Source organism: Myripristis murdjan, chromosome 3, assembly GCF_902150065.1.
Source record: "Myripristis murdjan chromosome 3, fMyrMur1.1, whole genome shotgun sequence".
Taxonomy (NCBI): Eukaryota; Metazoa; Chordata; class Actinopteri; order Holocentriformes; family Holocentridae; genus Myripristis; species Myripristis murdjan.
Window position 1 is genome coordinate 15,321,815 of NC_043982.1, and position 25,812 is coordinate 15,347,626.

The 25,812-nt window shown below is 41.5% G+C and overlaps 1 protein-coding gene across 3 annotated transcripts in view; it reads left to right on the top strand.

Moving 5' to 3' along the window:
* Positions 1–25,812, top strand: part of ankrd11 (ankyrin repeat domain 11) — a 137,014-nt gene that overhangs the window by 75,118 nt on the left and 36,084 nt on the right. For 2 of the 3 annotated variants that reach the window (XM_030080576.1, XM_030080594.1), the window contains exon 3: positions 8,130–8,197. The exons of the other annotated variant lie outside the window; for it this stretch is intronic. The gene's annotated coding sequence lies outside the window, so the exon portion shown is untranslated. The remainder of the gene's footprint in view (positions 1–8,129; positions 8,198–25,812) is intronic. 3 annotated transcript variants of the gene reach the window in all.

Genomic DNA, 25,812 nt, shown 5'->3' on the forward strand with positions numbered 1-25,812 from the left:
TGTTCTATAGCTTGTAACTCCTGCAGCCCTTAACACATGCACACATTTGTCTGCACACCAGGGGTGTGAATCTTTAGTTTACCAACGATTTAATTCACAAGAGGCCAATCCTATTCTAGAATGATTTTTAACTTGTTGGAGGATTCATTTATGTAAACCACAATTCAATTCATCATTTTGTTTTAGTAAGCTATTCACTTTACCTTGTTGTTGTGGTTCATCCCTTGTGTGATAAGAAATGTGATGAAATGTGGAGTTTGGTGTGTTTTTTTTTTTTTTTTTTTTTTTTTTTTTTTTTTTTTTGGTGTGTTTTAGAATCAAGAAAAAATTGATTCAAAGCAATAATTATTGATTCAGGTCAAAATCACCACGATTCGGTTTGCTCTATTTGATAGCAACAGTAGAGAGAGACAGGAAAAGCAGGGGAGAGTCAGGGAATGACGTGCAGCAAAGGACTCAGTACAGAATTGAAATGGCTGCTGCGGTAAGGACTTAGCCATAGTGTTCTACCAGGTGAGCCAGAGGGGCGCACCCCACATCCATTTTTTAAAAATGCCACAGCTGCATGCTCTTGTTTTTCTCCCACACTGAAAAGCTGAGAATGTGGCCTTGAGGGCAGAGTATAAGTGAAGATGCATCATTCAATCACTCACTTACTGTGGCTCATGGAATAGCATTAGTCTCCCCTTTTTCTTGTTCTGGGTCTGCCTTAGCAGGGACCGGTGTGTAGGGAAAGGAGTAGATGTTTATTGGGAACAAATATGTATAACAGGAAATTGCATGTATGCATAAAGGGTTTGCAGTATGTGTTAGTGTGGCAGGAATTTTTCATGGAAAACCTACTGAGCCCATGTTTAAGACTCTCTCGCCATAGTTTAGTATTCAAAACAACGGACATGTTGTGGGAAAATCAGCTGCAAGCTTCATTCTGAAATACACCACAAGACAGCAGACTAAACACTCCCCGTCTACCTCTTCTTCCATTCTCCTTTACATAGTTTTTTTTACCCTCTACCCGTTTTCTCCATCTCTTTTCCAGCTTTCTGCTTTCATTCGTCTCCTGTCTCAGACCCAAAATGTCCTCCATGGACTGTCCATCTCTCTCTGTCTCTCCCTCTCTCTCTCTCTCTCACACACACACACACACACACACACACACACACAAAGATGAGAATAGAGAAGGATTTGTAGGTGAAGTGGTTCAGTCCCCTGTTGGTGTGCATGTGTAATGGTTGCGTCCAGCAGCAGTGTACTATGCTCAGCCAGAATATAGCATTGTTAGAGGGGTTACTCCGCATGGCTCACAGCCACTACATGAACTCAGACCAGAAGTCTGTTTTCTGTCTGTCTTCTGCTGCCTATCATATTACCTTTACCTTACATAATGCCATTTTGTATGCTCACCATCATGTCATTTTTTCCCTTATTCAAGAGCTTTCTACCTGCTATGTACATGTGTGAAAGCGAAACAGCATAGTAGTTCATTAGTGCACATCAGGGTTCAGTAATAGGCCACTGTAATGTTAATTAATAATGTAACTTGTCCCAGTGGCAGTGTGCTAGAGAAGGTAAAAGATATTATGTGGATCGCTGGACAGAAGACAGGAGACAGAGGCTAATGTAAAGATGCAACAGGACAGACAGGCTAAATTCAGTTTGTAGTTGGTGGCTGAGGAATAAGGAGAGAGGAGGAGGAGATAGAGCTGATGTAATGTGTAACAATATCTTGTGTGTGTGTTTGTGTGTGTGTGTGTGTGTGTGTGTGTGTGTGTGTGTGTGTGTGCGTGCGTGTGCGCGCGTGCATTAGCACTGTGGCCCAGCCTTCTGGCTCTCATCAATAATTCACCAGTCCTTTTAGTGTCTCCCCTCCTCCTCCTCCTCCTCCTCCTCCTCCTGACAATCCCACCCCACCCCCAGCCTTCTCTGCCCTCTCTCTTTCCTCTAACCTCATCTCCCCTTTACCCTCCTCCTAATCACACACACACACACACACACACACACACACGTGCACACACACACACACACACCCACACCACACCCCTCATTCCTCCCCAAACTCTTGTTACCCCACCCCCCACCTTGTTCAGTCTCCCATTAGGTTACATTGACAGATGCATTTTCATTTTGAAACACAAAACTGTTGCTTATTTACACCTATTGTCCACTCTACTCTGGCATAGTCAAACCTCTAAAATGGAGACTTTATATACGTTGCTGACCCCATATTATTTTGAACACTTGGGTTGGGGTTGCGTAGTAGCATAGACAAGCGGATACAGCGGCGATTTAATATGATGATGCAGATGCGATGGAGAGCGCTCTCATCTCCTCAACTATAACATGCCCTGGGTTACATCACCTTATGTTTATAAACAGTACAAGTCCCCCACCTTTGCTTTTGCTACATAGCTTAGCGTATCTGTCAGCTCCTAGGGTGGTGAATGCAGGGTTGTTCACGTTAGCATCATGAGTGTTGCTGGTTAGCCATATTTCCATGAGACACAGTAAATACCAGTCCCAGTAGGTCCTCTGATTTCTAACCAGAGCTGCTTGCTCATTGATCTTGTTGGCTAGCGAGTTCGCTTTCCCCATCGCCACCGGAGGAGTAGATGGCATATTCTCCATTTGTCTAGCCTTTAGCTAGTGTCAGCTCTTCATCCCCTGTACCTAACAATCTGCTTCCTGTTTACACACTCGCATGTGTAAAGAGGAAGCAGATTGTATGCACATGCCCAGTGCACACAGGCTATGTGATATGTGTTTTCAGGCTTGTTAGTATGGACAGAGGTAATTTCTGATATGGTGCTAAAACACTCATGTGGGCACAGATTGTTTTAGTTTTAAAATGGAAATGCACTAGTGTGGGTGTAGCTTCAGTGTCAGCTAGTACTGACCATGTCCATCTCCTTGCCCCTCCCTCCTGTATTCACAGATGGTGAATGTTCAGAGGTGTTTGTGGTGCATTGGAGCATTTGAACAGGCTATCAGGTCAGCCCCTAAATTCTCTGGTGTTGTCTTCACCTTATAACAGGCAGGTATCCCAAGATAATACATCCTGTGTGTGTGTGCGTGTGTTTGTATGAGCTAGTGGACAGTAGTGTTTTCAGGGAGATGACAGTGGGATATTTTGGTGGATGACAGTCCTGCAGCTCTTTGGCAGAGTTCCACATGTAGTGGTGATGCAGCACAAAATACAGAGAGAGAGACAGAGAGAGAGACAGAAAGACAGACAAAAGAAACAATCAGTTCAGTTCCAGTCTACCTCTCTTTTGCTGTTTTGCATTTCTTTTCTCTGTACTTCTCTCTTCTATCATCATTCAAGGATCATGGGGATATTTTCAGGGCAGTATGTCCCTTACCTTTAAACTCATTACTGGTGTTTACCTGCTCATTCTGCTGCAGTGTTCTCTGAATAACAAAATGCATGCTTCAAAAGCTTAAGGGACAAAATGATGGAGGGCATGGCTTTGAAAGAGTGACCAAAAGAGAGAAAGACATCTCTCTACAGACATCTTGACCGGACCAAGTACAGTAAGATTCAGACATTAACTGATCAATCTTTTGAAAACTGTTTAATTTTTGTTTGAAATATGTTTTGGTGGGGACACCATTCAGCTTCATACTAGTGCTGTCTTAAGGCATTCTCTCAGTCTGTTTTCTGAGATTTGAATCAGTGGAGTAGTTGATACCGTGTTGCATTGTTCATTTGGTTCCAGTTGGTGTCACACAGCAAAAGATTCAAATGAACCAAAATCTGTCAACATGTATCAAGCCTCTCTACACCAAGTACTTTTTCACTTCTGAGGTGAAGTCTCCAGTAATTTCCTGATCCAACAAATGCTTCAGCTGCAAATGAGGCAATAGACAGTCTGAAAGCTTAGACTCTGGTGTCCGCATTCTGTCCCAATCCTAAAATGATAGCTCTTCCTTCTCCATTTCTTCTTCTGTTTTTCTCCTTTGATTTCCTTGCATGTTGTCCACTGCTACTGCTCCATCCTATCTCCTCCCAAACAGGCTGACCCAGCTCAGACCCTCATGCAATGTGAAAAAGGCTCCATTGTATTGGAAAATCTGTGGGAGGGACACAGGAGGGGTGTGGGGTTGTTATGGTGGAGGTGATTAGGAAACCAGATCCACAGCCTGGGCTTCAAAGGGAACTGGATCTCTTTCTGCAGTGCCTATTGATCAGGCTGGAATGTTGCTGGTCTCCTTTGCATTGGGTCCTATTCATAGCTGGGATATTAAGAAGATGCTGCACTGCCTCTTGGAAGAAATTGAACTGTCTGTAGTGGAGTGCAGCTTAGCCTTCGTGTGATCCATGCTATTTCAGTCCTGGTAGTTACTGTGGGCCTATTGAAACTCAACATTTAAAATTCACATTTAAATGCAACCAGATGAGTGACTGCTCACCAGGTGCTCAGTCATGCCATAGATAAGTTGGCTTGTCTCCCAACATGACCCTCATATATCTACACCAGTCTGGATTTCTGTGCATTGTGCTTTAGGGGTAGATAAGGGGAAGTATTTTGGCCAGGCTTTCTGTGTGTCATGAGGAGGAGAGATCAAGGGAGGCCTGAGCTGCTACAGCCATTGTATTATTTAACTCCCTCTTTCCTGTTCCCCTCTCTCCTCTTCTTTTCCATCTTAATGTTATCTACCCCCTCATGCGTTCCCTGTTTTCCTTCCCTCCCTCCCAGAGAGAAGGCGCATGCAGAGCCAAGTAAACACTTTGATATGCGGAAACTCTCTCTCTCTCTCTCTCTCTCTCTCTGCCTATGTAGGTCACCATGACTCACTCCTTTACGCTTCAGAAACCCACGGATCCCTGCTCACTTTGCTCTATCTTGAGCTCTCGCACGTTTAGCGTTGTATAAGAGAAGAAATGCACTAAGCAGTGTGTGCAGGCAGGAGAGTCTACCATTTTATGTTTAAAATCTGTTTTCTGTTTAATTTGATATCATGCTCTGGATTGTTATGTGTGCCACTTGTGTTTTTCCTCTGGTAGTGGACGCATATTTCACTTATATCACCTATTCAGAGAGAAAAAAATAGCAGATATCTATTACAACCCAGCAGACATACAGCAGTCCTGCCTGCCTCTTTTCGCTCTACACTGCATTCACTGTGACCTAGATGCTGAATCCAGCAGCAGCAGCAGCAGCAGCAGCAGCAAGCAGATTTAGTATTGCGTCAGAAATAAAATGCTTAGGCCTATTTCCAGATTTGTCACTAAGATTTAGCTGCCATCAGTGACAGTTGAACATTGTTGCATGTTTGATTGTTTGTTTCCAGTTTAAATCCAGTCTATGTGAGATTTTCACTTATCTTTGCATTTTGTCAGAAGATATAGTGGAGGGATATACATCTAATATGTTTATTCCTTATTTAGTCCCTCTTCTCAGTCGGTCAGAAGATATAGAGGAGGGATGTAGTTCTTATATATTCAGTTCCATTTGTTGTTTTTGTCACCCTACTCAGATGTATCTAAAAAGGTGCTAAAAAGCCTCTATAGCGGAAGCCCCACCCACCCATTCTTAGCAAGGCAGGCCCAAGCTTTACCTCACCCAGTCTGAAATATAGTGAGCACGTTTACATGCACACCTTATTCCTTATTCACAATATTCCGGTTGCACACGTGTCATGTAAACACGCACCGAACCCGATTAAGGTCAGAGAATTCTGAATAAGACCCCTGGCATATTCCTGTTCCAACCGGAACACTGTGGCATGTAAACACCTTAGTCAGAAAATGCCCCGAACTGGAATATTCAGTCACGACTGCACATGCTTGACTCGCAAGGAATTCTGTGGCGTCTTTGTTGCTATGGTTACTGCAAGCGGGGAAAACGGCATGGCAAACAGCAGCAAGAGCCAGGAGACTGCAGTCTGGCTTCAGCTAATGAAAGACTTAAATATCATGGAGTATATCGATGGGAGAAAACATAGAAATAGTGACAGAAGAAGAAGAAAAAGAAGAAGAAGACATTGAAGAAGACTTCTTCGTCTGTTTTTCCGGCAGACCCGATGCCTATACGCGTGCTGCTGCCCCCCCCGCAGCTGAGTGTCGCATTACGTAAGAGAGTGGAATACGCCGAAACACAGGGGCATGCCAAGTAACATGTAAACTGAATATTCCAGTTACCTTAGCCGAAATATTGACCCGAACCGGAATATGGTGTGCATGTAAACGTGGTCAGTGACCCATCTACAGGGCTCTAGACTAACATCTCACACAGGTGACACTGATAACATTTGTTAGCCACTTATAAGTGTTTCTGGCTTTTGACATGAAGTTTGAGAGTTTCATGTTTAAACTGTGTAGCAGCCAACTAAAATTTTGAGTTCCCTGCAAAACATGGTCAGCATTGTTTATAATAAGCACAGTACATATATTTGCCCAGTTTATCATACCAAGGCCAGCTAAATTCTTTAAGCCACGTGGGGCAAATTGTGTTGGTCATATGGGGCTTTTTAGCTGGCTGTGCCTACTCCACTTTGTCGGACTCAGAATCTTCTTGTTCTGCTGACACAGGTCTCATATCTGTAAATGGTGTGGTATATTTTGATCATATTGACATACCCTTCATGGTGACTATTTGAGAGTGGTTGATGCATGTTACAGTCACTAGTCCAGGGAATGGGCCAAGAAACTGAGAGAGAAATGTTGCCAATATGTAATCCAAAGCAGGATAGTAAAATACACACACAACCAGCCAAATAATTGCCCAAATTATGGTTTTGCAATTTAAATAACAATTTAAAAAAATACCAACTTGTGTCATGTCACACTGGTGTGACTCATGTTTTTTTTTAGTAGCAGATAGATGCATATGTTACCAAATTGGTTGCAGTTCCATAAATGCTGGAAAGTGCTGGTGTTGGTATTGAAACAAGGAGGAATTTGAGATACACCAGAGTTTAAAGCACATGCCAAGTTGGCTGGTTTTCTTGCTTTTGTTTTGAATTGAATTCATCATTTTTCTTGAGGTGGGGGTGGAGGACAGTTTTACATAAGTGATACTTGTTCCTGAACCCAGGCCCATTCTGTGACCATGTTAACAACCCAGTAGGCTCAGATCCAAGCCGCACTGCACAACTGGTGGTGGTGTTTATTATTTTCATTCAGCGTTCATCCAGTCTCGAGCCTGTCTACCTATTTGTTGGCCAGTTTAGCTTGCTATTTGGTGCATGTGTCCAGTCCATGTAAAGCCAAGGTTTGGTGTGGTGGGAAGCCCTTTCTTCCATGCTCTCTCCACACATGGCAGAGGATCTGCATATGAATGCAGCCTTCTGCTTCTTTGCTCCCACACACTGTAGAACCCCCCTGTAAAACACTGGGGCCTCTCAGTGTGCATGCATGTGTTAAAGAGAGTGAATTAGAAACACTTAAGTATAGCTTTTGAATGTTTGTTTACTGGATGTAAATTCATGTCTTTCGAAGATTAAATTGTTTTTGTCCACGAGTGAGGTCTACCTATGTGTGTATTTGTGAGTGAGAGAGAGAGAGAGATAGAGTTTATTGTGTGTTGAAAGTACTACGAGCTACAGTATGTTAGACGTGTTCACTAGCGAAAGCCAGGCTTTGAGGAACAGCTCACTGTCCTGACCCAGATCCCAAAAGGCCATGGCGTGCCACATGTGTGTCCTTTTGTCCCCCTCTCTCCAGGCAGTGCTTTCACAATGGCCAGGCCTCTCCTCTGCATGGGGAGAAAGGAGGAGTGCACAGGGGCTTTTTTGATGAGTCACTCAACCGCACAATAACAGAGGGAGGGGAGGAGAAAAAAAATGTAAAGTCCTGCAACCCTTCCCCCTCTTTCGTCGTACCTTGAAAACACTCAAGTATTACATCACTCACGCACAGGACCACCAGTTTAGAGTGTAGCTAGCAGTTCTAATGGTGGTTAGCCGTTACATGCAACATTATGTCCCAACATGAAAAAGGGACATCCTCTAAGCACGCTCTAACTGCCAGGCAAGGTAAAGGAGCTGAGGAGAGATATGCGTCTGTTAGACAAGGGGGAGGTTGGGTGTGGCATGATAAAATGGGAGCTTTGTGGAGGAAACCTGAGTAGGATGGGGGTTTGGGGCTGTACATTCACATGCCTGTATCATCTTTCCCTTCTCCCCAGTCTCAATGCGCCCCTTGTCCTCTGAGCGGCCCCACCATGGCGGATACCTTGCCCCCACTCATCAACTGGTAAGACCAGGAACTGGGCCTAGCCTTGCCCAAATGACCACCTCTCTTCCCGCTCCCTGTAGTTCGTCCAGCAAATAGTCCAGGCAAAGACAGGGATGTTTCTAGCCAATCCAGTCCAGTGCGGTGTAGCCCAGTCCACCCATCTTTCCCATCCATCACATCTCCCTCTTGTTACCAGCAACCCTTTTCTCTCTATATATATTAAGTTGGGCAGTATTTGATACAGCCCTATCACCTATCCCTACTCTCTGCACTGCATTTTGCTTTCCACCAATGTGTATGTGTGTGTAATTGCAGCAGTAGTCTGTGTTTCTGGCATGGGTAATAAGAAAAGTTTGTTGGTGAGGTGGACTCGAATTGCACCAGAAAACTCCATCATGAGACACATTTCTCTTCTCCTCTTTTCGCCTCTTTTTCTCTGTCTCTCTTGCTCCTCCCCTGAAGTAAGTTTTCCGTAAGAGAGCTGGCGATTGCACTGGGCCATCAACAGGAAATTCCAGCCTTAGAGTGTGGGGGTGGGGATGGCTGAGAGAGGAGATCAGGAGTTTATTTGGCAGCTTCAGGAGAGCACCCAGAGGTCTGACTGCGTGTCTTGAGTTTGAGTCGCTTGTGGCCAGTCACATGCAATGTGGCATGGCTGGATAAACTGGCAACAATATCTGCTCAGTACTATTTTTATACCTCAGCTCTGTTTTCTTTTGTGCTATGTTAAATTTCTTTCCCCATCTCTCTCTTTTTTCTTTTTTTTTTTTTTTTTTAAGCCTTGCTTCATTTTCTAGGGATTGTTAAGGTGCTTGTGTTTATGTTCAGTGTTTTTTGCTGAACCTCTACACCACTTAAGACCCTCCTGGGTCTCTAATTCATTACCTATGTCACATTAAGCAGTTTCCTTAGTTACATTAACTACAAATGCTCATAGAAACATATAGAAATACCATTAGATATTCTGTTCACAGACATGTTCTTCAGTCAACTCCTATACATTTTCCTGTCTTTATTTTGCAATTTAGTGTTGTCAGCCCTCTGCAGAGAAATAAATCTTGTCTTCTTGTTAGGCAGTAACTGTGTATAATAAAATAAATGGTGGCTAGTTTCTTGGACGAGCAGAATTTGAATCTGTGCATACTGCAAAGCAGTACAGTTTTCATTTGCATTAATAGCTATAATATTATGCTGCATATGTGGACTGTTGTTTATAGTAGGAGCTCAACAGAACTTGGCACCAATTCAATAGTTGATGCTGACTTACGACATCATTATAGAACACCCAAATGTAACCTTGCCCTAAATCACTATCAAGGTCATGCAATAGGAAGTGGCCTAATAATGTAAAACACAGAGAAATGACCGTTGGGAAATGATGAGTGAAAATTAGTGTTGCTCTCTTTTGTATGTGATTTGCCCCTGTTTTTCTTTGTGTTTGTAATGTAGCTTGCTTTTCTCTGTGTCCTCTCCATTTTTCTCAGATGAGAGCAGTCTGTGATGCCTCTGCGGTAGGGCTGCTCTGGGTTATGGGTAAAAGCTTTAATTGGCTAAATTGCATACATATGGTGATAGCTGTTGTCTGGAGGTGTGTGTGTGTGTGTTTGTGCACATGTGTGCTGGCTTAGATGCTAAGTAGTGATACCCCGTGAACAACGGAAGAGCAATCCCCTCAGGGTTGCACTTCTCTCAATTACTGCAGTTTCCATTCCGGGCAGACATGGAATGCTAATACGCACACACATATACACACAAGCATATACCGACGTGTAGACACTCTAAGACACTAAGAGACAAACAGATGCTAATTAAAAAAACACAATTCTCGCTGTCCAGTGAAAACCAGGTATATACATTTTTTGTTTTCATGTTTTAATTTAATTTGATGATTTATATGCTCCTCTATGGGTTCTAAAAGTTCTACAGTTCTTGGGTTTATGAAAGTTTTTGAAAACTAATTAGATAAAGTGGAAAATGCAAAGCTGTCAAGCTAAAGATAGAAAAACGGGACTTTTTTATGCTTCTGTGCCAGTGACAGGCATTATGTTTTCAGGTTTTCAGTCCATTTGTCCCATTCCTGTGAACATGATGTCTCAAGAAACACAAGACTTCTTATGCTAATAATGACAGTTTCATACAAATGTCTAAGATGAGAAAATGATAGTGATGACATTTTAAATCCAAAAGGTCAAAGGTCATCTTCACTGCGATATCATAATGTTTAGCAAAAACACTTTTCTGGATATTATTTAATGCCTTTACTCAGGAACAAAAGGGGACATTTTGACCATATTTAACATTTGTTCAGATCCTTAATTGTTCCCTCACTCAAGAGGGGTTAAGTATTGTGAATCCAGTCCAGTTGTTTATTCATTTGGACCCCAAGGTACTTGTATGGGTCCATCTTCTTCACTTCCTCTCCCTGCATGACAACCAGGACCGAGCCCTCTGTTCCTCTGGTAGTCCACCACAAGCTCATTGGTTGCGCTGATACTGAGCTTCAGGTCGTTAATGTTGCACCATGTGACAAAGCTCTCTATCAGCCCTCTGTACTCTTCTGTAAAAATAGTCTCTAAGTGAAGGCAGCATGTTTCTCACTGGAAATGACTCACTGGAATCATACATGTTATTATAGTGATTAGTGATGTATATCATTATGATTTTCACGGTATCGATACTGCTTATCGGTGCCAGTACTTATCGATACCCTTATCGATACTCTTATATTTAATTTGGTGTAAAAAATAAAGACATGAAAAGAATTTTTAAAAATCATGTTTTTTTTTTAATGATATTAAAAATAAAAAACAAAGTTCACGGGGCCGGGGGTAACACCAGCACAGTCATGATTCATGAAAACACTGGCAGGCTACAGCAGCAAGCAACACAAAGAATAACAGCTTATTTGACTTATTTTCCACCTCACCATCCATATTTTAGATTTTAAAATAGGGTCTCTGCTGTAGGGTTAATATTGAACACAATATTAACTTAAATATTTAAACAATATAAATCAAAAATCTCACGGATCGGATTGGATCACGGTTTTGAGTCACAGATCGGATCATTTTTCGGATCAGCAAAAAAAAAAAAAAAAAAAAAAAAAAAAAAAAGACGACAAATATAACTTTGTCCTTCATTTATTTTGTAAAACACTTTTGCCCATTAAATAAAAACATAAAAACATAAAAGATGACCCTGATTTTAAGATGACCCCTCTTTTTCAAGACCCTTTTTTGGAAAAATAGGCTACATTTTATATGGACAAAATCTTGTTTGGGAAAAAAAAAAAAAAAGCCACCAGCCTGCATCAGGTGGGCCGGCCGTGGCACCGGCCGGTACCGCGCCCACCCAGTCAGGTCTGCTGGATCTGACAGGTGAGCGGCCGGCCCGTCTGACTGGTGCCGCAGTAGGAGTAGTAACATGGAAGGGCGCAAGCCAGTAATTTTGCTTAGGGCGGCAACATAGGCAGAACCGCCACTGTTGTCCACCATCCTTTTTCCATCATCATTGTATGTTACAGGGAAGCCAAAATGCTCACATACATGCAACTTAAATGATGCAGGAGGTTTTTCAAGTTCCTCTGCTCCTCCGCTACATTCGGGCTGCACGGCCCGGTCGGGAATGTCTTGCGGCCTGGTACCGGTCCGCGGACTGGTGGTTGTGGACCGCTAACGTAGATTATCAAACACGGTGCATTGCTTTGAAATAAACTGCATGAGTGCCAGATGTTTCATTAAATTCGACCTGTTACCTCCCTTGCATGACATTGCTTTAAGGCATCTGTTGCATGTCAGTGAGCACGTTTACATGCACACCTTATTCCTGTATTAACCGGAATATTCGCAATATTCCGGTTGCGCACGTGTCATGTAAACACGCACCGAACCCGATTAAGGTCATATTCCGGTTGGAGAGAATTCCGAATAAGCCCCCTGGAATATTCCTGTTCCAACCGGAATATTGGGGCATGTAAACACCTTAGTCGGAAATCTCCCCGAACCGGAATATTCAGTCAGACTGCGCATGCTCGACTCACAAGGAATTCTGTGGCGTCTTTGTTGCTATGGTTACGTGCAAGCGGGGAAAACGGCAGGGCGAACAGCAGCAAGAGCCAGGAGACTGCAGTCCACCTTCAGCTAATGAAAGACTTAAATATCACGGAGTATATCGATGGGAGAAAACATAGAAATAGCGACAGAAGAAGAAAAAGAAGAAGACGACGAGGAAGAAGACTTCTTCGTCTGTTTTTCCGGCAGACCAGACGCCTATACGTGCACTGCTGCCCCCCGCGGCTGAGTGTCGCATTACGTCAGAGAGTGGAATACGCCGAAACACGGGGGCATGGCAAGTAACATGTAAATGGAATATTCCAGTTGCCGTGGCGCAGTTACCTTAGCCGGAATATTGAGCCGAACCGGAATATGGTGTGCATGTAAACGTACTCACTGAGTCTGCATCCTCCTTAGACGTGAAATGTAGCCAAACCTTGGAGCGTTTTGCCTTTGCCATCTTATTGATCCTCTCACTATCAGTTCTGATCAACAAGTGTGCGGAATAGCAGCATTGACGTCACGTTCAACAACCGCAAGTTGGCGCCGGAACACCAGCGGCTGGTGTTGTGTCAAAGTATAGGCACAGGAGCGTGCATACATTCAACGAGGGCATAACTACGATGTTTTAGTGCTCAAGTTTTATCCACGAGCTTTTGCAGAGGGTTAAGGTTAGGGTTAGGATTAGGTTTAGGGTTAGTGTTAGCAAATTTAAGCAGTTGCTTTGATTGAAAACTCATGTTTTACTCTGCAAAACCGAGTAAAACGAAATGAGTCTGGACAGACATGGATTTGGTTGGTAGAGGCTTACAACCGCGAGGCATTATTTGTGGTTGAGTTTTTGAAGTTACATGCAAACCTGCTTTGTTGTAGTATTAGCCAACAAAGATTGTTGATATAGGAACTGTTTTGCAGTCTGATGAGGTGACTAACCAGTTATTTTATGTTTTGGTCAAGGGTTAAAAGATTGGCTAGCATAGACATTAATGCGTGGTCCCTGCTGGTTAGTAGAAAGTAAAGGTAGTTCAAATGATTGGTACCTCATTTTTTATGAATACATTATAGGGGTGTGCCAAATAATATTGTTTATAATAACAATGGTATAATTTTCATATGATTAAAAAATTGTCACATTGTGATATTAACAATATTGTAGGTTGTTTTCATATTGAAGCGCACTCCTGATGTTACAAACGGCACTGACAACATGAAGCAGCAAGTTCAGTTAGATAAAAACAGGACTAAGCAATCTAGTTGAGGCCAGATCCACTGCAGTGTGCGTGCGTGTGCGCGCGTGTGTGCGCGCACGAGTATGTGCACTACCACAAAATTCCACGAGATAGATCATGGGACAGAACAGAAACGGCATTGTCCATCGTCTGTTAGTCTGATCACTTTAGCCATGAAACAGCCTTTCTGCAGTTTGTTCACCTCTCTGCTGGAAAGTAAAGCCCATTGGCAGTCATTGCCGCAGCCTGGTCCCGGGAACTAGGAGAAGACTGCTCCTACCTCCTTGGAATGTAGCTTTTCTGTCTTCTACCAGTTCTTGGGATTGGACTGAACCTGGAGTCTAGGTTGGGCTGGAGTAATGCTGTTTTCAATAACGGTGGGAAAATTGGAGAAAATTCCTACACTTGCGCACAGAGGCTGAATTAAAGACATTAAATCCTTTAAATAATAAATAAAATCCAACCATACATTTTATAAATTCCGGCCTAGGATTACAGTAGTATGAAGACAACAACACAATCTATATAAAGATAGTATCAAATACTTAATGACAAATCATTGAATAATAAACATCAAAATAAAACTGTTTTGTTTCAAGACTTCTACTACACGATTAGTGTTTGATTGCCATGTACACACGTGTAGTGTGCAAAGCAGATAGTGTGTGTTTTGCTATAATGTAGACAGCTTTTATTAAAAGTTGACATATTTGCTTTCATTATTAACCAAGTAAAGTACTTATGTTCTATAATGGAGGTAAGTCACCAGTTCTTAAGTATAGACTTTATTAAAAGGCTATACAACTTACTGTCTTGATACCTTGCAGTATATGGTGTATGCTCTTGTGCTTGGTAGTGTTTTTCTATGGCTTTGCGCAGCATACGAAATACACTCCAATTGTAAAGTTCCCCAGTAATGCTGCAACAATTCCTCAAGGAACTTGAATAATTCAATCACTAAAAATCCTCAATTCAAATATTCTGGAGTACTTGTCGACTTTTTATCATATGAGAGATGAGATTAATTCACAGCACTTGGCCACAAGACTGTTCAATACACACTGATTCATCATCTCTGGAAGCTCTCCTCAGCTATTCCTCTTAACAGAGTTGTGCTCAGGTGCAAAATGAAAGGATGTGTTTGTTTAGGGAAATAAATCTTTTGACAAAGTGAAACTGTAGGGAAAGGAGTATGAATGTTTAAAATTGGAATCAAAGTGTTATCACTGGCTCTCCACCAGCAGACCAAATTTATGCATACATGTTTGCGTGTAAATAGTGTGCCTGCATCCAAGAACATTGGCATTAAAACAGCCTAACAAATACAGTCAGACACAGATTTCAAAAAACCTAGACCTAAACACACTGAGAGGCATTTTGTGTTGTGGAGAGAGACATGTCTGTATATCCTTGTTAGCTTCTGTGAGGCCCACAGCTGAGAGGAGGTTGGTTTCATCATCATCATTAGCTCTCCCTGTTTACTGCCAGCCTCCTGCCAACTGTTCTGGCTACCAAACTTAAACTCTGTGGCTAATCCTCTTTGCAGTGCAGCTATATTAGTGGTCCCATAGCAAAGCTAATATTAACTGTCTAATACACAGCCTTGTGCTACCAGCTATACTGTATGGGTTAGCATTAGCTGTACCATGCACTGCCTGCTTGTGTTCTCTGTCAAATGCATGTAATGTTCAGCACATTTCCTTGTGCAACATTCAGATCTTGTGGGGCCAGGTCTTCTTGCCAATTACGTTTTAATGCTCTGATTTAACTAATCACTGAATGAAGCATTTGCATATTTTCAGACTCAGATTTTATACTAAACCACAATACATGATGCAAATATGCATGCAAAGAAATTTTACCATAATGGCAATGGTAAAACTTAAAGTTCAACTAATTGTTCTTATGGCTGTGTTACATAGGTGGCCGATCCATTTGTAAATCCAAACATTCTAGTCTCACGTTGGTGTGAATTTGATGACTTAATGACTGACATATATTACGTATGTGTCAACTGTACCACTGAGATATTACCAGTGGAATTAAATGAAAAGATTTTCATTCCAGAACCATAAGCTTTGCCTTCAGTCTACTGTTAAACTGGTTACATGATTAGAATTAAATGTGCACTAGAATTTTTCCGCTTGTATTGCATACTAGCCTTGGACATATTACATACAGCATCAGTGTGACAGTTGGCTGACATGCCTGCTCTACCAATGTTCTGTTGACTCATACTTGGCTAATAACTTTTACTATATGCATTTGAGTACTTTTCTGATCGTTGCCCTGTTGTTTAATTTAGAACATTTATCAGTTAATCACAATTTGTGGTTACATGATCAGTGCTGCCAAGGGCTGCAAGCAATCAAGTGGTTGCAAGTGTTCCTGTTTTTTGTGAGTTTTGAATCTTAAAGAAGAATCAGGTTTTACTGACCAAGCATGCACACATACCAAAAGTTTTAGTTGGGCTTTTGTTAAAAGTTGTAGGTCCCTGTTTATCATAACTCACTGTTAACAAAACAAACAGAAAACAACAGAGTTAGGTCTGTCATCTGAAAAATCTCAAGTGCAAGGCTAAGGAAGTGTCATTTTTTTGCCTGGCATTTATGAGAGCTGCACAATATTGGGAAACTGTGTGTATCCACGGACCTTTAAACTGGAAGTTTTGCTTTTGTGTCAAGAAAGTTGTAGCATGATGTGTTTGAGTTCATTTGCTTTGTCCCAAGTTTATGCTACACAGCTTTCAAAGTCATCAAATTGCTGTAGTGTTCACACTACATGACTGAGTGGCGACAGAGGGTCGCACATTACAAGATCTTTAACCAGATGGAATCCCCAACAAGTCTGTCTGGTCTCCAAACTACATTTTGTCTGAAACAGGGCCCTGACATGGGAAATGAGTGTGTGAGAGAATGGATTTGGATACGTTGGGCAGCAAATTGTCTGTTCTGCAGAGAGAGTTGGAGATAAATAAATATTTTTTTGATAACAAAGGTGTTGCCTGCTCATATTGTAGTTCATCAAGGATGACAAGTTTACAAATATTGAAAAGCTTGTGTGTATGCCAGTGGCATATAGAAACTGTTAATGTGCCCTCCATACAAAAAGAGAGATAGAGGGGGTGTGTGCATTTATGTGTGTCTGTATGTGAATGAGAGAGAAATTATAAGACTGGGTTCTTGGAGCTGTTGTGGATGACAGTATGGGAGCCCTGAATCTTGTGCTCTCTTTGGCTCATTGGCTGTAGCTCGTCGACGACAGATCTAGATATTTAGCCTGCTAGAGGGACGCGTCAGGCAACAGTTCACACATAGCACTCAAGCACTGTTTTGCGAGAGCTGAGTGAAGCTGATTTGCCTACTTGTAATCAAGTAGTGTGAGCTACACATTATTTTACCTATATACACTTACCTATATGCTTAAGAAGCATATACATCAATATTTTATTGATTTTAGAGCAATTATCACACATATTTTTACAACTTGACACATTCACCTTAACCTACTAAAACTAAAATTAAAACTTGGAGTATTGTGTTCTTACTGACATGTTTAGTGGTGCAGGTGGTGAAAATGGTCGCTAATGTTTTTAGTCTTGGTGGTGATGGTTGTACAGCAAGGCTTGCAGATGATAGTTTTGTGTTATTTCTTGTCAGACCCTGTCTATACAATGGAGGGTCCATCCTAATTTCTAGATAGTTTTGTCTTCATAGTTTTGTGTTTTTGCTTTATGATATGTGCTTGATTTACTTCCATTTGCGAGAAAAGTTGCAGCGGTATAAACTACCCCGTCTCATATCGAATCATGCCGGCTGATGACTTTTGCTGCGGTTCAGCTTGTGCAGTCACAAATGGCTGATAGAACATCATAGTTTTATGCAGTGTATGTTTTACTCCGTGTCTATGGGCTGTAACTCACCTGTGGTCAAGAAGCACAACGTTATCATAAGCTGTTCCCCTGGTGAAATGCTGTCTGATGGTTGGTGTTTACTTTGTGTTTGCTCTGCGTATTAGAGGTGACATCAACACATCTAAACAATGTAACTATTCCAGGAATAGACTGGAGAAACTGACAAAAGAAAGATCTCTCGTCTCCAATTCACAGCAGAAGTTTGCATATGCCCCTTGGGTCTTCCATTGTATTGTCTCTCTGTCTGTCTATCTCTCGTTGATGCTGATCATTTATAAGCACAACCTTATTACTAGCTTTCGTTACAATAAACTACCTCACCTCCCTGCAGTGTCTCTTGCTACCCTCAAGGCAGTCCACCAGTCCACTCTGAATGCCCTTTTTGAAAATGGGAAACTCAGCACAGTTGAATACATCTTGAAAATGACTCAGATTTGTTGTTTATGTACATATGGACACGAGACCCTAAACTGCTTTAGTCTGACCCTGGAATATTATCCCTTTATATTTTGAACCTGCAATAGCATGGCATTCACAGTTTAAGCTCAGGAGAAATAAATATTTCAAAAATAAGAAACTGAATCTTCCACCACAGAGTACACCAAGGAAGAGAGCATTCATTTTCCTAAGTTGAACTGACACCATGTAAATACCATGTTGTTGAATATTTTTTAGATGATAATCTGATGTCCTGTTCCCATGAATGCAGCATGGATCTATGCTACAAAGTATCCAGCTAGTCGAATTGGTATAAATTAGCAAGTTTCACAATGTTGTAGATCATACACAGAGATTGTTTTGTATATAGTTGTGAATTTCAACCTGTCTCATTGTGAATCCTTGGTGTAAACTGGCCGTAAGAACCATTTGCATTACGAACAGAACATTTTTTTAATAGTAAAATGCAACATTGTCAAGCAATTGTATAGCCTTGCCTTATCCCATACATAGCTGAGTTGTGGTTATCAGTTTAAGCCAGTATTAGCAATGCCATTTCAGTTGGCTTTCTAACTTAGTATTAATAAATCTTGGTTATCCAAACTTGTATTAGCTCCCTTATACGCTGCCAATTTGGTTTAAAATTGCCTCCTGAGTTAATCATCTTGCAGGAGAAAGTTTATCCATACTTTGGTGATGATTACTGGTTGTTTCTTCATTCATCTTTTACTTCATAGTCTCAGCAGAAGTGTTCTGTGCTAATGGAGATAGAGGTCTAGGGTGCAAGGGTGCCTACCGAATCTGATGAGTCTATTGATTGTTCCATTATGAGAAAGTGTGGCTGGCTGCAGACCCTGTGTGGCCAGTTGTGCTTGTCAGTTTAACTGTCAGGTTGATTCAGTATCACTACTCACTTTATTGAGGCTTTGGTTTTGGGTAACTTAAGTTAATAGTGCAGATGGTTTGATGTAACCACACATTTGTATGTTTATACACTTTGAATGCATACATGTTCTCACCAGAATATATCAGATTCTAGGCAATTTTGTGGTTTCCAGCTGCAGACAGTGATATCATATTGCACAAGGTAGATTCAAAAGTGCTTTGACTTCATCTTAGAGCTTCTGACGCAGCAGGAAAACTATGAGACCTTGTATTCTTGCCGCATGTTTGTATGATCAGCTTAAAGGAGGCATGGCCTTAAGGAGAATAATTTGAGTTTAGTCCAGTGTGGTGCTTTAACTGGTACCTACACATGTGCTTATGCCTTTTCGCTCTCTCTCTCTGTCACACACACACTCACACAGAACACCTCATGAAAGGATAGATAGCCTTATTTAAAAAAAAAAAAAATATATATATATATGCACATCCCCTCACCACTCCTTCAGTCTGGCATTAGTTCCCTGCCCCCTCTTTCAGCAGGCACCGCCCCAACCCTCAGCTGGCTGTGCTCTGCAGTAGCAGGGCTTTCATCCCTCCATCCTTCCATCCCTCCATCCGGCCCTGCCCAGTGATTTATAATTCATCTGGGATCCTGCCTTCCTCCGCCCTGCTGCACCACGACAGCATTAAGATTCTGTTTGGTCCCCCCGCTACGCTATGCACCCACACGCGTGTGTCAGTGCGCGCGCCTGTATGTATGTGAGATTCCTGAGTCTGCCGTCTCAGCCAGTGAGGCTCCATTTGGAATAGTTGATATTGTTGCTGTGAGTGTGTGTGTTCTGGCTCTGCCTGCGTTCTTCTGTCATTGTAGGGATCAGGTTGCTTGCCTGGCTGCCTGTCTGTCCACTGCTGGTCTCTGTTGTTGGTTCTCCATCTCCTCTCTTTCTCTCTATGTGCCAAGTCAACTGCTCGCCACACTGTCTGCTCTGCGTGTAATGACAGAAAAGTGTCCAGAAGCACTGTTCTGTGGTGTTGTTAGCTCATCGCCAGTTGTACCTACATTTTCAGACCATGTGATCCCCAGTACCATTAGACGAAGGTAGAGCCCAGCAATAACTAAATTATAAACAGACACTGATGCTTACGTTTATTACATCACCATATTTTGTGTTTCTTTAGCAGACCTAGAAAAAATATTGTCCCTTAGGATCTGTGGCTACTTTGCCTCCATAATCCGTAACCACATGTCTTTAATTGTCATGCCGCCATGAGCAGGAAATTTGTCAAGCGATGCCAAAACTGAAAAAAGAGTAAGTTATAGTGAGAGATTTTTTCCAAGGTGGGTATCTCTAAATTATTGTCGTAAGACAGTAGTTCATCAAGTTGGCAGAGAGCAGAATGAAGAATGGAGAAGGAAGCAAAGTGGTGGTCAGTAACATAAAAATGGATAATAGTGGTCAGCAGTAGAGCAGTCTCAAGTGGCTATGTGAGAGAGATTGGATATGGACACCATTGCTGGACCAGGCAAAGATCCTCATGCATCAGGTTATAGCCTAGCTGTAGCCCTGTGCAGAGTCTGTTATTCACCATTTGCAGGGAGCTATATTCACTTAAACCATAACGCATGAGACAAACAAGGCTTGGTGCAATAATAATAGAATATCCAAGATCGATTGACTGCTTATTAATTTCATGACCAAAAACAGCATAAAGCATTCTCAAATACCAGTCCAAAAACAGTTTAATCTGAAAGGCCTGGCATTCATATAAATACAACATTATTAACCTACTAACCATTTAGAATTTTTGTCTGTATTCTATCAAAACAGCAAATGGCTGCTTATAAGGTTTTTTAGTTTAGGATCACCAAATGTAGCTTTAAATTTTAGTTTGACTGCAATAATAAATCAAATGTGTCTGAACATTTGTGACATTAAGGTGGGCCCTAGAGTGCAATGGTTTTAAGTTATTACTTGATTTTGAGTGAGCATGTGTTTACTTTGGATTATTACATGGGACCCATGAGTTTTAGTTAATATGTAGCCTATGTATTTTTATGACCACTATAAACAGTGTTGAAGCACAAACACTTTTGTTCCTGCTCAGAATTACATCACAATATTGAAAATTACATTAGTTTTTATGTCAGTACAGCCCAGCTCGAGCCTTATTGTACTGACCCTCCTAGTACTGACTGACTATCTCTGTGTGTGTTTCGTGTTGCACGTCGTCATCAGCAGCTCCAATCTATAGATAGATAGATAGATAGATATAGAGTGTGTGTATGTATAAATGTGTCTGAGACATTGTTTTGGTGTTCATCTCTAGAAAGGTCACATCCACCCTCTCCTCCTTCTCCCTTGCCTTTCCTTTGCTCTCTTCATTATCCAGTGAGGCTTTTTCCCTCCGCTCTGCATTTATTTTTACCTCCTCTCATAATCCTTAATTAATGCAGCTCCAGTCACTGTGCCTTACATCTCTCTCTACTATACTCACATACATGTACACACAAATTCACTCATTCATCTTCCCCCAAGCATGTCCAACATACACATTCAGTCATTCATCTTCCCCTGTCAGTCCCTTGCACAAGTATAATGATCTAATTCAGACAAACATTTTGTGTACACATTGCACACCCTGTAAATAATGGGTGAATAATGGGACTCCTGGTGGCTCAGTTGGCAAAGGCATGTAACAGGCAACCAGTTTATCTTGTCTCTATATTGTGCATCACATAAAGACAAAAATGACTCCAAAAAAATCTTCACACATTGGCAGAGATAGTCTATACAGTTCTGTACTTTTTCTGTAGATTACGCAGAGGAGGTCATAACTTACAATAGGCCTATCTGTTGTTATTTTTTAACACAGTAGGTTTTGATACTTGTGACTTTGAATGTGCATAAGCTAGGACTGGGCAGTATATTAGATTTTGGAATTTTGGATGTTGCAATACCATGACATGGCATTAGTCTTGTCTTTTCCTGGTTTTAAAGGCATCATTACAGTGAATAGATAAACTTTTCTGAATTTAAAAGACTGTTCTTATTTGCCTCTACCTGTTTGGTCATCACATACACATTACTAATGACTGTTAATTAAAATTGTCATTGTGTAGATATTTTATGAAAGTACCAGTTGTAATACCTACAATATCGTCATGTCTGTCTATTAAGGTGATCAGTTATTTGGTTCGGTTATGTTGTTATTTTAAGTTAAATATTACGCTGTGTTTGTGGCTGCCAAAATGGTGAGTTGTACCCTAGCACTCTCGTAAAAAAACTTATGACATATTCTACGAGATAGTACATGATCTCTGAAGAGCAAAGTCACAATTGAGCGCCAATTTTTTGCACTAGTGTTGAAGTAATTTGTTTTTGTTTTGTATGTTTATGGTTTCTTTTTTGCACACGTCAGGACCAACCCATCCCAAAAATTTTGGCCATAGTGCTCTGCTGTTTATTTTGTCTCATATGAGAAAATGATTTCAGTCTTCACAAAAAGGGATCATGAAAATGCACTATCTAGCACATATTAGCTAAAGTAGTTCATTTTTACCCCTTTTCCACCAGGGCTGGTTCGGAACCGGTGCCTGACTTAGCACCAGTTTTTTGGTTTTCCACCGCCCAAACTGGTGCCAAACTTGTTCCAAACTGGTGCTAGGCAAGCACCGACTTCGAGCAGGGACTAAACAGGAGCCAGAGAAAGAACCGATGACGCGGCCCACCGCGTCATTGGTGGGCGGGGTTACAAAACAAAACAGGAACTGCGAACGCTATAAACATAAACAATAATCCCCGAGAAGCCGTGGATTATACTGATTTTACAACGGCATGGAACGCGGCTCAGCAAATTACATTTAAGGATGAGAAGCACCCGTTTTATAACTAAACATAGCTGTCATTCGTTCCGATCACGAATCCGACAGGTCGCCGGCAATAATTGTGTTTTTCGCCTCTGTATTGAAATGTAGGCTTGTAAAGACACAAGCAGTATTTGCATCGCTAATAAATCCAGATCCTGCTCCACCCGGGGCCAGAAACTGTATCGGGAAAGCAGCATTATATGCTTGACTGAGACGCGGCTCACGAACATCCTCCCCGACTCACTGATCAGTTTCAGCGGCTTCAGGTCAGGACGGGCGGACAGAGACAGAGACGCTGCAGCCACTGTATAGTATGAGTGTGCAGTTTGATGTGTGTTGAAGTGATGAAGCTGCCGTGACAATGTAATTTCCTGCAACGGATTAATAAAGTATCATTCATTCATTCATTCATTCATGATGGTTATTGTGATTCTGAGCGAGCGTCTTGCGCACCCAAGTCATCACGTTTTCCGATGACGTCATGACGTGGCTCTAAATTAGCTCCACTTTGCTCTTGACCAGTGGAAAAGCAAACCGGTTCTTCGTTGGCACCAGTTAAGCACCGGCTCTAGCACCAGCTCCGAACTAGCACCAGGTTTTTTCTGGTGGAAAAGGGGCATTTATGGTCATCATGTGGTACAGGGAACTGCATTTGAAGCAAATGTGTAGGGCTGTAAGTGTAAACTCATAATGTTGACCAGTTCTTTACTTACAACACTGTATTGAGCTTTGTTGAACTGAACCACAAGAAAACACTCAGTCTTGTATTGATTTGAGTGGCAGTTTTGACAGGGTAATGAATGTGGCTGAATTGGTAGGCTAAGTGTCTGCTGCTTTGATTACAAATCATCGAAGTAGGTGTTAAGGATGGAACACTGTGGGATATCATCGCATATCATGATAACCACTTACGAAAAGTTGATCATGGTGAATTTCCAGTATTGCATCGGATAATTGTAAATCTGGATTTTCGCTAACATACTCTATTATATAGATTTCCAAATCTATTTTTAATTGCTGCAAGGGGGAGACAACATCTTTGCAGTCGTTACAAAATTCAAAATCCTAGTCGCAATTATTTTGGCCAAGATAATTTTGACTTGAACTTTTCAGATCGCCCCATGCCTTGTAATAGTTTATGCTGAAAACTCAGTTATGATCTGGTCATATTTGAATACTGGTGTAACTGACTGGCAGGTCACAGGCTTTATGTAGAGTTGCCAGACCTTACAAATCTTTTAACTATCAGCACACCCCACTTCAGCATGGGTTTAGATGTCATTGTTGGACATTGTTGTTTGTGTGCATGCTTGCATGAATGTGCCTTTCTACTGAGCTGATTTTAAGGCCTTTCCCATTCTGGTTTGTAAACCCATGCTTATTTGTATAGCATTCTGTTCATACAGTTCAATGAATGGTATAAATTACCGTGCCACATCAGTGGAAACACTTAACTTGACATGTAGGCCACAAAGAGTTTAAATATGCACAAGCACATTAAACCATATGATACAAAATGAAGGACATTGTTAAACTACATTATGATGAACATAGCCTCAGCCTACCTTTCTACATTCCATGTTGATTTTTATGAGGGTCTTGCTGCTCTTGTTTGTGTGTGTTGGTCAGGACATGTGCTACCATGCAGGGAACTTAAAGCAAGTAGCTCAGGTTTCCTGTCTTCCAGGGGTCCTTCTGCCTGGCCAATCAGTTGCCCCACAACACGGGCAGATTGCCCCAGGCTTGTAACGGCTAAAAACTTGCTAGCCCTAGTGAGGGAGCCACAGTTGGGTATTTTTTAGTGTGATGACTCCCAATTTGATGTTGATGCCAGGTTCCATGAATTCCACAGCACATGCACAGCAAAGCCTAGCTGTCAGTAAGCTGTGGGCAGAGATGGCAGCATATCCAGAGGTGCACCGATACTACATCTGCTGTTGGGATCAGCTCCAACCAGGTTCCCAAGTGCTGGTACTTGGATTGGCAAATTAATCTCTCCCAGCATTAATACTTTACCGTTGTAGTCAATGCACAAAATAAAAATGTTTTTTGGTACAAAGAGAAAATATCAAAGCTGCTTCAGCATTTGAACCCAGTAGTGATGTTAGATTTTGGTTTGATGTTGGTTTTGGTTTGGTTTCATTTGGTTTTGATTTGATTGAGGATTTTGTACAATTACACAGTTGTCAGTGCATTATTTCACCAAATTGTTAAATGAACTATTGATGAACTTGTTTCTGTTGTTATTTTGAGGTCAATACTAAGTGGCATAAATCATGTAAATTTCATAAAGGAACTGGTTCTATGTGTGGCCTTAAATCCAGTCAACTGTTTTTAAATCCTCAACAGTCTATCCGGTGTGAGTGTGTCTTTGGGAGACAGTAAGCTAGCTGCTGCAGTACAGGAATACATGCAGACTCATGTTCATAGATACCTGCATGCATACACTGATAAACAATGTTGATTTTCTAAATGATTTTAATGTGGAATCCTAAAAATATAGGCTGAGGTCAGAAGCTGAATGTGGAAACTTTTTTTAAGCATACCATAAATAATTTAGCTTCATGACTAGGACATATTCAAGATAAATTCTCAACAGGTAGCTGCAGTACTGAATAGTTCTGCTTGCATGTGCCTTTCCACTACAAATGTGATCCTAATCATCTAGGGCAGATTCCCTGCTTGTGAGATGAGTCTACCAAACATGCAGTTGAATTGTTCCATTCTATTAGTCTCTCTTGACAACCAGTGAGTCAGGGGGATTGGTTATGTGAAAACAAGTCTGGGTTGTCCAGAGAACTGGAGCAGATAATGTGGCCTCAGCTAATGTTTGTAGTACGGTTTGATTTTTTCAGAGGTGATGGATTACATGATTGTAGCTAAAATGAAATTATAATTCAGAATACTTAGCTATATATTTCAATCACAGTTTGGTCTTGATGTTTTGGATGTTTTGTGTGGACAACAATTTATGGCACTCCTTGCACCTTGTATCAACATTTTAAACATTTTACAGCTTGTCAGTATTCACAGATTATACATAATTGTGCTTTCCCTGGTGGGTTTTGTCAGAAAGGTCCACCATCTGAGTCTGTCAGCACATAGGAGTTAGTGGTTACTGTGTATGAGGGGAAGCTGGTCTATTCTGTCAGAAGGTGATCTAAAGGGCAGAAACTGATTGAATCCTCATTGCTTTAGGTCTATATGCAGAAGCACTCCTCTGTTACTGGCTTTTCTGTCTCTCTCAC